Raw genomic sequence first — 13,572 nt, 5'->3', positions numbered from 1 at the left:
TTTCAGTTCATGTGCCTGCGTGGCGTTTGCAGGTCACGTTGCCGGCTACACAGCAGGGGAACAGCTGGCGTTGCTGAACCCCACTAACACATTGGCTGGTGTTTTTCTCTGTGCAGCTAGCACTTCCGGGCAAAAACTAGCGGTGTTTGAGCCCAGGGTCAGCAGGAGGAGGAGAGGAGCAGAGTGTAGGCCGAAGCCTGCACTGGTGGCAGCTTTTGTTCTGTTGTGCCAGCGTGGCTTGTGCTGGACACGTTGCCGACTACACAGCAGGGGAACAGCTGGCGGTGCTGAACCCCACTGACACATCACCTAGTGTTTTTTCTGTGTAGACAACACTTCCAGGTGGCAACTGACAGTGTTGAAACCCAGGGAATCAAAGAGGAGCAGAGTGTAGGCCGAAGCCTGCAGTGGAGCAAGTTGAAAGGGAACCTTTAACCCCCCCCCCCAGGCATTTGTTGCTGAAAGAGCCATCTTGTACAGCAGTAATACTGCACATGGAAAATGGTGGCTCCGAAAATTATGCTCCTTGCAAACGCTGAAGTACACACTCATATAATGTGTCCCCTCACACCGTCAAACCATCCCGGAAGTGGGACTTTCCTTTGTAATGTGACACAGCACAGCCGTCATTCCAACCCCCTTGGTGCCGGGCGCCACCTCCTCAACGTTGTTTGGTTCTGTCACGGAGCCCGCGCTGTAATGTTATCCCTTGGCCATGCACAGTTAGCGGTGCCCGTCTTCTGACATCATGTAGGTGTCAGGCTGGCAGTGCCTGTGCGTCCAAGCTGCCCGAGATCCAACCTTGCAGTGTCATCTAATGTAGTCCCACTGCGGGCCAGGGATCCATGGGCATGCGCAGTGCATATCATCGCCTCTCACTCACCTCCTTCCTGCTTCTTCAGACTGTGCGGCGTCACGGCCGTGGCATGCTATTAGGGATCAGCTGACGCCGCCTAGTCTGAAGAAGCGTGAAGAAGGGGAGTGAGAGGCTAGTATATGCACTGCGCATGGCCATGGATACCAGGCCCACTGTGGGATCACATTAGACGACACTGCGAGGTGTGATTTCGGGCAGCGTGGACGCACAGGCGCAGCCAGGACGACAACAAATGATGTCAGAGGACGGGCAGCGCAAACTGTGCATGGCCAAGGGATAACATAACAGCGCAGGGTCCATGACGGAATCAAACAACGCTTAGGAGGCAGCGCACGGTGCCAAGGGGGTAGCAATGACGGCTGTGCTGCGTCACATTACAAAGGAAAGTCCCACCTCCGGGACGGTTGGACGGTGTGAGGGGACACATTACATGAGTGTGTAGTTCAGCGTTTGCAAGGAGCATAATTTCAAGAGCGACCTTTCCCTTGTGCAGTATTAGTGCTGCACATGGTGGCTCTTTCAGTAACAAACGCCTAGGGGGGGGGGGGGACAGGTCCCCTTACATTTTAGTTGTGCCAGCGTGGCGGTCGCATGACACGTTGCCGGATACACAGCTAGGGATCAGCTGACGTTACTGAACCCCAATAACAGAGGAGCGACTGTTGACTGTGCACACAGCACTTCCAGGCACCAACTGGCGGTGTTAGAGCCCAGGGACAGCAGGAGGAGCAGATTGGAGGTATTGCCGCACACACAGCTGGGGATCAGCTGACGTTACTGAACCCCAATAACAGAGGAGCGACTGTTGACTGTGCACACAGCACTTCCAGGCACCAACTGGCGGTGTTAGAGCCCAGGGACAGCAGGAGGAGCAGATTGGAGGTATTGCCGCACACACAGCTGGGGATCAGCTGACGTTACTGAACCCCAATAACAGAGGAGCGACTGTTGACTGTGCACACAGCACTTCCAGGCACCAACTGGCGGTGTTAGAGCCCAGGGACAGCAGGAGGAGCAGAGGAACAGAGTGCAGGCCGAAGCCTGATTGGAGCAAGTTGAAAGGAAACCTTTAACCCCCCCCAAAAAACGTTTGTAGCTGAAAGAGCCATCTTGTGCAGCACTAAGGATGCAAAAGGAAAAGGTTGCTCTTTTAATTATGCTCCTTGCAAACACCGAAGTAAACACTAAAAATGTATCCGTTTATACCGTTAAACCGTTCCGGAGGTGCGAATTTCCTTCGTAATGGGACACAGCACAGCTGTCATTCCTATCCCCTTGATGCCGTGCGCTGCCTCCTCAGCGTTGTTTTAAGCTGTCACGGAGCCTGCGCTGTTCTGTTAGCCCTTGGCCATGCCCAATTAGCGCTGCCTGTCTTCTGACAAAATTTGGTGTCAGGCTGTCAGTGCCTGTGCGTCCACGCTGCTCCAGATCCCACCTCGCAGTCTCGTCTAACGTAATCCCACTGCGGGCCTTGGAACCATGGGCATGCACAGTGCATAACCTCGACTCTCACTCCCCTCCTTCCCTCTTCTTCAGACTGTGCGGTGTCACGGCCGTGGCATGCTAGGGATCAGCTGACGGCGCACAGTCTAAAGAAGGCGGAGGGAAATGAGCGAGAGCCCGAGGGGAAGATATGCACTGCGCATGCCCATGGATCCCAGGCCCGCAGTGTGACTCAATCAGAAGACACTGCGAGGCGGGATCTCGGGCAGCGCGGCCGCACAGGCGCAGCCAGCCTGACACCAAATTATGTCAGAAGACAGGCAGCGCAAATAGGGCATGCCCAAGGGATAGCAGAACAGCGCAGGCTCCGTGACAGCTTAAAACAACGCTGAGGAGGCAGCGCATGGCACCAAGGGGGTAGGAATGACGGCTGTGCTGTGTCACATTACGAAGGAAAGTCCCAGCTCCGGGACGGTATAACGGTATCAGTGAACACATTTTATAAGTGTTAAGTTCTGCGTGTGCAAAGAGCTAAAAAAAAAGAGCTACCTTTTCCTTGTGCTGCATTACTGCTGCACAAGATGGCTCTTTCAGTAACAAACGACGGGGGGGGGGGGACAGGTTCCCTTACATTTAGGTTGTTGTGCCAGCGTGGCGGTCGCAGGACACATTGCCGGCTACACAGCTGGGGATCAGCTGACGTTACTGAAACCCAATAACACTGGGTCGTATGTTTTTACTGTGCAGCCTGCACTTCTGAGCCGCAACTGGCGGTGTTGGAGCCCAGGAATAGCAGTTCAGGTGGTAGAAAGATGAACACAGCAGGAGACCTGGATGACACCCAATTACTTAATCAGGCAGAGGAGTGGCAAATTCCTGCGAGATCCAGGCCTGGTTCATTTTCAGGAAAGTAAGCCGGTCAACGTTATCGGAGGATAGTCGCATGCGACGGTCTGTTAGTACACCACCTGCGGCACTAAAGACACGTTCCGATAAGACACTAGCCGCAGGGCAAGCCAGCACCTCCAATGCATACTGGCTTAGCTCTGGCCATGTATCCAGCTTAGAGACCCAAAACTTGAACGGGGAAGAGCTGTCTGGGAGTACAGTAAGAGGGCAAGCCATGTAGTCTGTCACCATCTGACGGAACCGTTGCCTCCTGCTGACTGGAGCCGCCGGTGATGGTGTAGACATTTGGGGCGGGCACACAAAAGTGTGCCAGAGTTGTGCCATACTGGGCTTGCCTTGGGCAGAGGCACTGCTTCTGCTCCCTCTTTGGGCAGAGCCTCCCCCACTGCCTCGACGCACTGAGCTGCTTTGTAAAGCACTAGCAGCACTCCTCTCAGTTGGACAGGAGAAGATGATGGAATTCACCAGTGTGTCGTGGTACTCCCGCAATTTACGCTCCCGGGTCAACGCAGGGATGAGGTTTTGGACGTTGTCCCGGTAGCGAGGATCGAGGAGGGTGAACACCCAATAATCAGGTATGTTGAGATTGTGGTCGATGCGGCGGTCGTTTCTCAGGCACTGCAGCATGAAATCCACCATGTGCTGCAGAGTGCCAACTGGCCCAGAAACGCTGTCCCCTGCTTGAGACATGATCTCTGCCCGCTCGTCATCACCCCACCCTCGCTGTACACACTGACCACTGGACAATTGTGTCGCTCCCTCCTCTGGACGGAGCTCTTCCTCCTCCATTGACTCCTCCTCATCCTCCTCACAAATTGGCCCCTGCGTACCCCTTTGTGAGGAACCACGTGGCGCTGACTCTCCAGAAGCTGATGGAAAAGGTGACTCCTCATCCTCCACCTCTTCCACCACATCATCCCTTAACCCTTGCAAAGTTTGCTGAAGCAGGCAGATAAGGGGGACAGTCATGCTGACTAGTGCATCATCTGCACTTGCCATCCGCGTGGAATAATCAAAAGGACGCAAAACCTGGCAGACGTCCTTCATAGTGGCCCACTCTGTGGTTGTGAAGTCTGATCGGCGCTGACTGCGACTTCTTTGCGCCTGATGCAGCTGGTACTCCATAACTGCTTGCTGCTGCTCACACAACCGCTCCAACATATGTAACGTGGAATTCCACCGGGTAGGTAGGTCACATATGATGCGGTGTTCCGGAAGGCGGAATCGGCGCTGCAGAGCAGCAATGCGGGATCTGGCCAAGCTGGAACGCCGCAAGTGAGCACACTCTAGGCGGACCTTGTGCAGCAGGGCATCAAGATCCGGATAGTCCCTCAGAAAACTCTGCACAACCAAATTGAGCACATGTGCCAGACATGGGATGTGAGTGAGGTTGCCAAGGGCCAAAGCTGCCACCAGATTTCGGCCATTGTCACACACTACCATGCCTGGCTGGAGATTCGCTGGCAGTAACCACACATCGCTCTCCTGCTTGATGGCATTCCAGAGCTCCTGCGCTGTGTGGCTTCGATGCCCCAATGAAACTAGTTTCAAGACGGCCTGCTGACGTTTGGCCACGGCTGTGCTCATGTCGGTCATAGGTAAACGTTCACGGGTCCATGTGGAGGTGGACTGTGACGGATCCTGCAGAGAGGAATCAGAGGAACTGGTGTAAGAGGAGGAGTCGATGCGTACAGACTGGATTCCTGCAATCCTTGGAGTGGGCAGGACACGTCCTGCGCCACTCGCACGATCTGTACCTGGCTCAACAACATTAACCCAATGGGCAGTGAGGGAAACATATCGCCCCTGTCCATGCTGACTGGTCCATGCATCGGTGGTGAGGTGGACCTTGCTACTGACGGCGTTCAGTAGTGCATGTTTTATGTTTGCCTCAACATGCCTGTGCAGGGCAGGGACAGCCTGCCTGCTGAAGTAAAAGCGGCTGGGCACCTTGTACTGTGGGACTGCCAATGCCATCAAGTCACGGAAGCTGTCAGTCTCCACCAGCCTGAACGAGAGCATTTCCAGGGACAACAGTTTGGCAATGCCTGCATTCAGAGCCTGTGCTCGGGGGTGGTTGGCCGAGAATGCCCGCCTTTTCTCCCATGCCTGGACTACCGATGGCTGTAGAGTAGACTGGGAGTGTGAGGATGACTGGGAAGGTGGTGCTGTGGGTGGAATTACACTAGGTCTCTGGACAACAGTGGAGGAAGAGGCAACACGAGATGAAGAGGTGGTAGCTGCCGCTGTTGGTTGGCCTACGTCTTCACTGTGTTTCTGTAACTCCACCGCGTGCCTGTTCCGCACATGTTTCCACATATTTGTGGTATTGAGGTTGCTGACACTTTTACCTCTTTTTACTTTCTGATGACACAGCTTGCATTTGACAAAACAAATGTCATCTGCAACTGTGTCAAAAAAGGACCAGGCACTGCAAGTCTTGGGAGCGCCCTTTTTGGCTTTGGAAAGAGACAGGCTCCTAACGGGTGCCAAAGTGGAGGCTACAGGCTCCGCAGTCTTCCCCCTCCCTCTCCCTCTTTGGCCCGTAAGGGGAAGCTCTTCCTCAGAGCTGCTCCCACCACCTTCCTGTTCCTCACGCCACGATGGGTCAAGGACCTCATCATCTCCACTACCCTCTGCCACCAACTGCTCCTCCTGGGTAGTCTCGGCAGCACAGTACGCATCAGAAAGCGGCACCTGAGTTTCATCATCAGATGCGTACTGCGCTGTGGTCACCGGAGGCACTGGCCCACCTGCCTCTTCAGAGTCAGAGAGATAAAGCTTTTGGGCATCACTGCACACTGCCTCTTCTTCCATTTCTCCAATGCTGCTTGGCTGGCCCCCTGTTTCCAAGCCAAGAGATTCAGAGAACAGAAGTAGAGACGGCTCCTGTCCTGGGCTCTCTGACTGCCTGGCCAATTTGGCAGGTGGTGAAGAGACAGATGGCTGCTCTCCAGTGCTCTGTGCCTGAGAGGATGTGGCACTAACTGAAGTCGATGCCGAGGCGTTAGCTGCCATCCACCCGACAACGGCTTCAATTTGGTCTTCACGTAGCAGCGGTGCATGGCGCTCTCCGACAAAGCTGCGCATGAAGGACTGTTCCCTGCTGAAACTGAGTGACGACGAGTCACCGGTGCCCGCAGCAGGCACAGAATCACCACGTCCTCTCCCTGCTCCTCTCCCTGCTCCGCGCCCACGCCCACGTGCCTTACTCCCTGCCCTCTTCATCTTGGTTGACAGATAAAGATAAGCAGAAAAGTACTAAGGCCTTAGTGTGCTTATTCCTGAAATGCTCCTCCTAACAGGTGTAAGAAACACTAATGTTGTAAATTGTGGACTAAACTTTATTATTTTTCAAATGTGGCCTACACAAGTGTTAAGTTGTGTTTGGTGAACTTAACTTTTTTTTTGGTGCAGATCGGGCTACAGAGCTAGTTTAAATCACACGGAGACCGTGCAGACAGCCGTAAACGGCGCTGCAAGGCCAAAAAACCCTCCTCTCGGTTATCCTATATAGTGTTTTTCCACTATTTAGCTGGATACGAGTGGAAAGACACTAATAGGAATTTTTTTTTTCAAATTTTAAACTGGCTGCACTATTTGAAAAAAAGGAAATTGTTTTTCAAGGTATGAGGCAGTAACGCACCCTGAGCTGAATCCAACCGGCTATGGCTGCACACAGACTACAGGGCGAGCTGCGCTCACACAGAGACCGTGCAGACAGCCGTAAACGGCGCTGCAAGGCCAACAAACCCTCCTCTAGGTTATCCTATATAGTGTTTTTCCACTATTTAGCTGGATACAAGTGGAAAGACACTAATAGGAATTTTTTTTTTCAAATTTTAAACAGGCTGCACTATTTGAAAAAAAGTAAAATTTTTCTCAAGGTATGAGGCAGTAACGAACCCTGAGCTGAATCCAACCGGCTATGGCTGCACACAGACTACAGGGCGAGCTGGGCTCACACGGAGACCGTGCAGACAGCCGTAAACGGCGCTGCAAGGCCAAAAAAACCTCCTCTAGGTTATCCTATATAGTGTTTTTCCACTATTTAGCTGGATACGAGTGGAAAGACACTAATAGGAATTTTTTTTTTCAAATTTTAAACTGGCTGCACTATTTGAAAAAAAGGAAATTGTTTTTCAAGGTATGAGGCAGTAACGCACCCTGAGCTGAATCCAACCAGCTATGGCTGCACACAGACTACAGGGCGAGCTGCGCTCACACAGAGACCGTGCAGACAGCTGTAAACGGTGCTGCAAGGCCAAAAAACCCTCCTCTAGGTTATCCTATATAGTGTTTTTCCACTATTTAGCTGGCTACGAGTGGAAAGACACTAATAGGAATTTTTGTTTTTCAAATTTTAAACAGGCTGCACTATTTGAAAAAAAGTAAAATTTTTCTCTAGGTATGAGCCAGTAACGAACCCTGAGCTGAATCCAACCGGCTATGGCTGCACACAGACTACAGGGCGAGCTGGGCTCACACGGAGACCGTGCAGACAGCCGTAAACGGCGCTGCAAGGCCAAAAAACCCTCCTCTAGGTTATCCTATATAGTGTTTTTCCACTATTTAGCTGGATACGAGTGGAAAGACACTAATAGGAATTTTTTTTTTTCAAATTTTAAACAGGCTGCACTATTTGAAAAAAAGTAAAATTTTTCTCAAGGTATGAGCCAGTAACGAACCCTGAGCTGAATCCAACCGGCTATGGCTGCACACAGACTACAGGGCGAGCTGGGCTCACACGGAGACCGTGCAGACAGCCGTAAACGGCGCTGCAAGGCCCAAAAACCCCCCTCTAGGTTATCCTATGTAGTGTTTTTCCACAATAGAGCTGGAGACTGGTGGAAAAACACTAATAGGAAATTTGAGAAAAAATGTGCAGCAGGCTGCACTAAGAGCAAAAAAGGACAACTGTGTGAGGCAGTGTGAACCCCCCCTGAGCTGAATACAACCGGGTATATGGCTGCACACAGACTACAGAGTGAGCTGCACACACACACACACACAGAGACCTTGCAGAACGCTGTTAAAACAGCGCTGCAAGGCAAGAGCAAGGTGAACAGTGAAGAACACACAGCGTTTTGCTAAATTAGCCTTTGGAAAGGAAAATAAAGCAATTAGCTAGCTCGACTGGCCCTCAGTTAGAACACAGCGTCCTGTCCCTAACTGAAATCACAGCAGAGTGAGCGCAAAATGGCGGCAGCGTTTTTTATAGTGCAGAGTGACATCATTTCAGCAGCCAATCCAAGCCTTGCCAGTACTTACATGCCCACCATGCTAAACAGGATGTGCCCACACTTCCAATCATTCCTCATTGGCTGCTGCGTTCAGTTTGAATTCTGGGAACTTCCGATTCCGGTATCCGATACGCGGGAAGTATCGGAATTCGGTATCGGAATTCCGATACCGCAAATATCGGCCGATACCCGATACTTGCGGTATCGGAATGCTCAACACTAGTGGCTACCAAATGTGAGCTTACCATTTAAACATGTTTAAGTAAACTAATATCCATAGGGTCTCCAAGGGTCAGCCGTCGTTGAGTGGGGGCACCATATCCGCTGACAAGTAGGGCGTCAACCCCCACAGTCAGGCAGGTTTTGTTACCAGCAGGGAACAGAGTTAGTGAGGTTGTTTTTATTCACGAGCACTTTTTGCAGACTCTTCTCCCAGTATTTCACAAGCTTGTCTAATTGTTGTTGAGTAAACTTTAAACATGCATGAACATGCTTTTTGTTCAGTAATGGAGTCTTGCGTAGTGAGCATGCATACAGGCCATGGATGTTGAGTGTATTACTGATAGCTTTCTTTGTCCCTGTTGATTCCAAGACTTTCTGTAGCTTCCCAAAAGTGGTCTTTGGCTTTTAGATAACTCTTCTCATAATTCTTTTCACTCCTCTATCTAAAATCTTGTGGGGAGTACCTGGGCGTGGCTGGTTTATGGGGATATGCTCTTTGCACTTCTGGATTATGGCCCCAACAGTGCTCACTGAAACCTCCAGTAGTTTAGAGATTCTTCTGTAACCAATGCCATCTGTATGTTTAGCAACAATAAGGTTGTGAAGGTCTTGGGACAGCTCACCTGTTTTAACCCATCAAGAGATGTTTCTTGTGTGGCACCTTGGCAATGAGAAACCTTTTCATAGGCCAGCAGTTGATCCAGTTGATATAATTTTTCACTAATAATTGCTTTCCAATTGCTGATAGATTTCAGCTGGTGTCATGACTTTCCATGGCTTTTTGCACTTCTCTTTCTTCATGTGTTCAATAATTTTGAACACCTTTAGAATTATATTTGCATAGAAAATTAGTGACGTGTTCAATACTTGTATATTTCACCTGCTCTATATAGCAGGCACGCTGTCTGGGTGTTATGTTTGACTCCTTCACCTCCCATATACAATCTCTTGCCCGCTCGTGCCGCTTACACCTAAAGAAAATCTCTAGAACCCGCCCTTTTCTCACCATGGAGACAACTAAAACCCTCACTGTCGCCCTGATCCACTCCCGCCTGGACTACTGCAATGCTCTATTAATTGGCCTCCCCCTCACTCGACTTTCCCCTCTCCAGTCCATCCTTAATGCAGCAGCCAGGGTCGTCCATCTGGCTAATCATTACTCGGACTCATCCGCTCTTCGCCAGTCATTACACTGGTTGCCCATTCATTACAGGATACAATTCAAAGTACTTGTTCTCACCCACAAAGCTCTCCACAGTGCGGCACCCCCTTACATCTCCTCCCTCATTTCTGTCTATCGGCCTAACAGACCACTGCGCTCTGCAAATGACTTTCGACTAATCTCTGCACTAATCCGTACCTCCCACTCCCGACTCCAAGACTTCTCCCGTGCTGCGCCAATCCTCTGGAATGCTCTACCCCAAGATATTAGGACCATCCACAATTTGCATAGTTTTAGGCGCTCGCTCAAAACACATTTGTTCAGAGCGGACTATCACGTTCACTAATCAAAGTCATTTTATGTTTGTGTGTGTGTGTAGCCCATTCACTATCTCCATCTATTTCCCAACCCCTGAAGATGGCTGGACCATGATTGTAAATACATAATTGTAAATACACACCTGTACTTTGCATCTCCCCCACCTCATTGTAGATTGTAAGCTCTCACGAGCAGGGTCATCTTATTTCGCTTTAATTATTGTATTGTTAACATTGTTACTTATGACTTTTGTGTTTGAAGCTGTTAAACTGTAAAGCGCTGCGGAATATGTTGGCGCTATATAAATAAAGACTGGTATTATTAATATTATTATTAGCTGTAGTTTGTGGTTTTCAGTCTGTATGTGTTACAGATAATAAAATATGCACATCTAATCTCATATTAGTAAATTGGGAATTTAAAAGAGAATAATATTCAGATATTGCCTCCTGTCTTAACTGCTCTGATGGGTATGTCTCTTAGGAATGTCTCACTACACTTAATGGCAATTTGTCTCCCAGTAGGATCTTCTTGGACTCAACAAGTGGTAAAAAATAGCACCACACGAGCTCGCTGTAGCTTCATCCATCATGTTTTGCCAAAACTCGCATTTTATTGGGAAACAGATGGCTAGTTTTTAAACTGAAACATTTTTACATCTTGGCCTTAAATTCAAATAAAAATAATTGCAAACTTCCTGAAGATGCCAAAATGGAAAATTTGCCCCTGGTGGATTAGCAGATGCTGCATATTTCTACCACATCAAGAAGAACAAATAACAGGGACACGCAGGCAAATCTTATTAGGGTTGTTTTCAAAGTTTTCTCATAAAATTAATGAAGTTTGCTTAAGTAATTTAATTAAGTTACAATTGTAATTAAGTTACAAAAAAATTAAATATTTGACTGCCTAACAACATATCATGTAGACTATACCTTAATACACATGTATTCTATTTACTGTGCCTTAAAAAGATTTTCTCATGTTGTCTCTGAGCAGCTTAAAGCTATCCAGTCCACTTATACCTTTCTTTTTTCCTGTTTCTGGCAGGGCGGGCTCTTCTCCAAGAGTGACAGTTCTGGTGACTGGCAAACCTGTAGCATTAGTAAAACTATAACACAGCAGGAAGCTCTGCTGTAACACATCCGTCTAGTAGTGGTTTATTCTAAGTTTGCTCTGCTAGCACAATAGATCTAGAGCAGTGTTCCCCAACTCCGGCCCTCAGGAGCCACCAACAGGTCATGTTTTCAGGATTTTCTTAGTATAGCACAGGCGTATTCAATGCTTGCCTGTCCAGGTGATGCAATTATCACCTGTGCAATTCTAAGGAAATCCTGAAAACATGACCTGTTGGTGGCTCTTGAGGACCAGAGTTGGGGAATGCTGATCAAGACAATAGTCAATATTAGGAGAACTGCTCTGGGAGAAGCTGATGCTGCAGGACGGGTGATATTTCAAAATTTATAACAGCAGCTCAGTCAGGAGCTGAGAGAGAGTAAGGGAGGTGAGCAGATTACTGCTCTATAGAAATGAATGAGCTGGAGAGAGGTGGCTGGTATGCTAGGAGTTAACCCCTTTCCTGGAATGGTATTGGACCAGGTCATAGTCAGTTAAAAAAAAATTAGCTCTCAGATGATGGTGACACAAAAACAACTTTAAAAAACGTGTTTTATGCAACAATCCTAAAACATAAAAGACTATAATTTTGTATTGCCACGATTATACTGACTAGTGAAATAAACTTCATTTCGTTCAAATCACGAAACCAAAGATTCGATAAAAGTGATCCACAAAAAGAAAAACAAAATCATGGAAGAACATCTTTGGACTGAAATACCAGACACAACAAGAGGACAGGGGTCACATGGGCAAAAATAGAGAACATTTTATCATATTATTCTATATCTAGAAAACCAAATTTAATGACAGAGGGGATCCATAAGGCAGAATGACCTTTTTCCCCTTACTGCATTAGATTGCCAGTAGGACTCCAACTTTTATACCCCCATTATCTACTGAACATCACCGAGAATAATTTTACTTGTCCTTTGTAAGTTGTGATAGGTGTTTTTGACAACAGTTTTTGCACGTGTCAATACCTGGATGGTTGGTAAATCCAGAGACTGGCCGGACTTCTCTCTCCAACAAGGGTAGCATCTGCGTTACAGTGAGACAACCATTCAACAGCTGCTCCGGTTAGAAGAGCGATCTTATTGAAAATGTTCTAAGATTAAAAGAGACAGTTATATTGCTTTTACAGGAAGATGAAAGGGACTGCGGTATGGCTTTTACAATATTTGTTTCATTATTGAATTATTGCACAAGTTAGATTTGTAACACCAATAAAACATAATTGCAGTTTAGCTTTTATTTCGTTTCCCCATAGGAAGACATTGTACATTAGTTAACAGAGCTCAATATCGTGCGGCATCCACATAGATCATCACACTGCATATTCAATGACGGCTCCAGTAGACTCGCGAGTCGCTTATTGTGGACCTGTAGGGAGTTCTTGTTGCTGTGTGATCTCTATCTTATAGTTACATATCTTCCCATGAAACAGTAATAAGCGCAACATGTATTCCGCTCTCTTGGGAAAACATCCCATTTTTGGAAAACACAGCCAAAAATATTATGCATACGTTTTTGGAGATCCCATAGAAATGTATGGAAAGAGATGTACATGTGCCAATCAAAAACTTTTCACATGCGTATTCTATCAATATTAATAACCTCTAATATTGTTTTTCACTTTTTTTACTTTTCTTCCAAGAACCATGACTTTTTTGCATATTTGTTTAATAATTGTAATTACCGTTTTTTTTTTTTTTTGAGGATAGGGTACCGTTTTATGAGTTGCACCCTCGGTTTAGACAACACAAAATAGGAAAAACTTTCCATTTGGTGCAAAGAAGTGTAGGGCAGCTCAATCTTGGTGTATTTCCCCTCTATTATACGAAATAGCTTTGACTGCTCCTGACCAAGGCATGCCGCCGAAACGTGCGTCGGGGAAGTGGCACTATCGCTGCAGTACAGGGAAACCATGGCTTAGATCTCGCAGTATAACCTTATCTGTTATGTTATTCTGACAGCACATTTTGATCCTCTGTTTACATGGAGAGTACATACTATGCACTATGCACTTTAGCTTTTCGTCAGTATTGCTCTCAAACTTTTGGAACTAGGATTTTTCATTGCTGTCTATGGTTTACATGTTGTTCATATAAATTCCATTAACTGCCAATATCAGCAGTGTTTCCTGTCCAGCTGTGGTGCCACACACTTTCTAGGCTCATTACTGAGCACATTGGCCCATCAGTCTTTTTAATTGTTCTTATGTACTTTATTGTTAATTTGTTGTAATTTATATGTTAATAAAACTCTTTATATATAAATCA

The sequence above is a fragment of the Ranitomeya imitator genome, chromosome 8, assembly GCF_032444005.1.
Source record: "Ranitomeya imitator isolate aRanImi1 chromosome 8, aRanImi1.pri, whole genome shotgun sequence".
Taxonomy (NCBI): Eukaryota; Metazoa; Chordata; class Amphibia; order Anura; family Dendrobatidae; genus Ranitomeya; species Ranitomeya imitator.
This window is presented reverse-complemented; position numbering follows the sequence as displayed.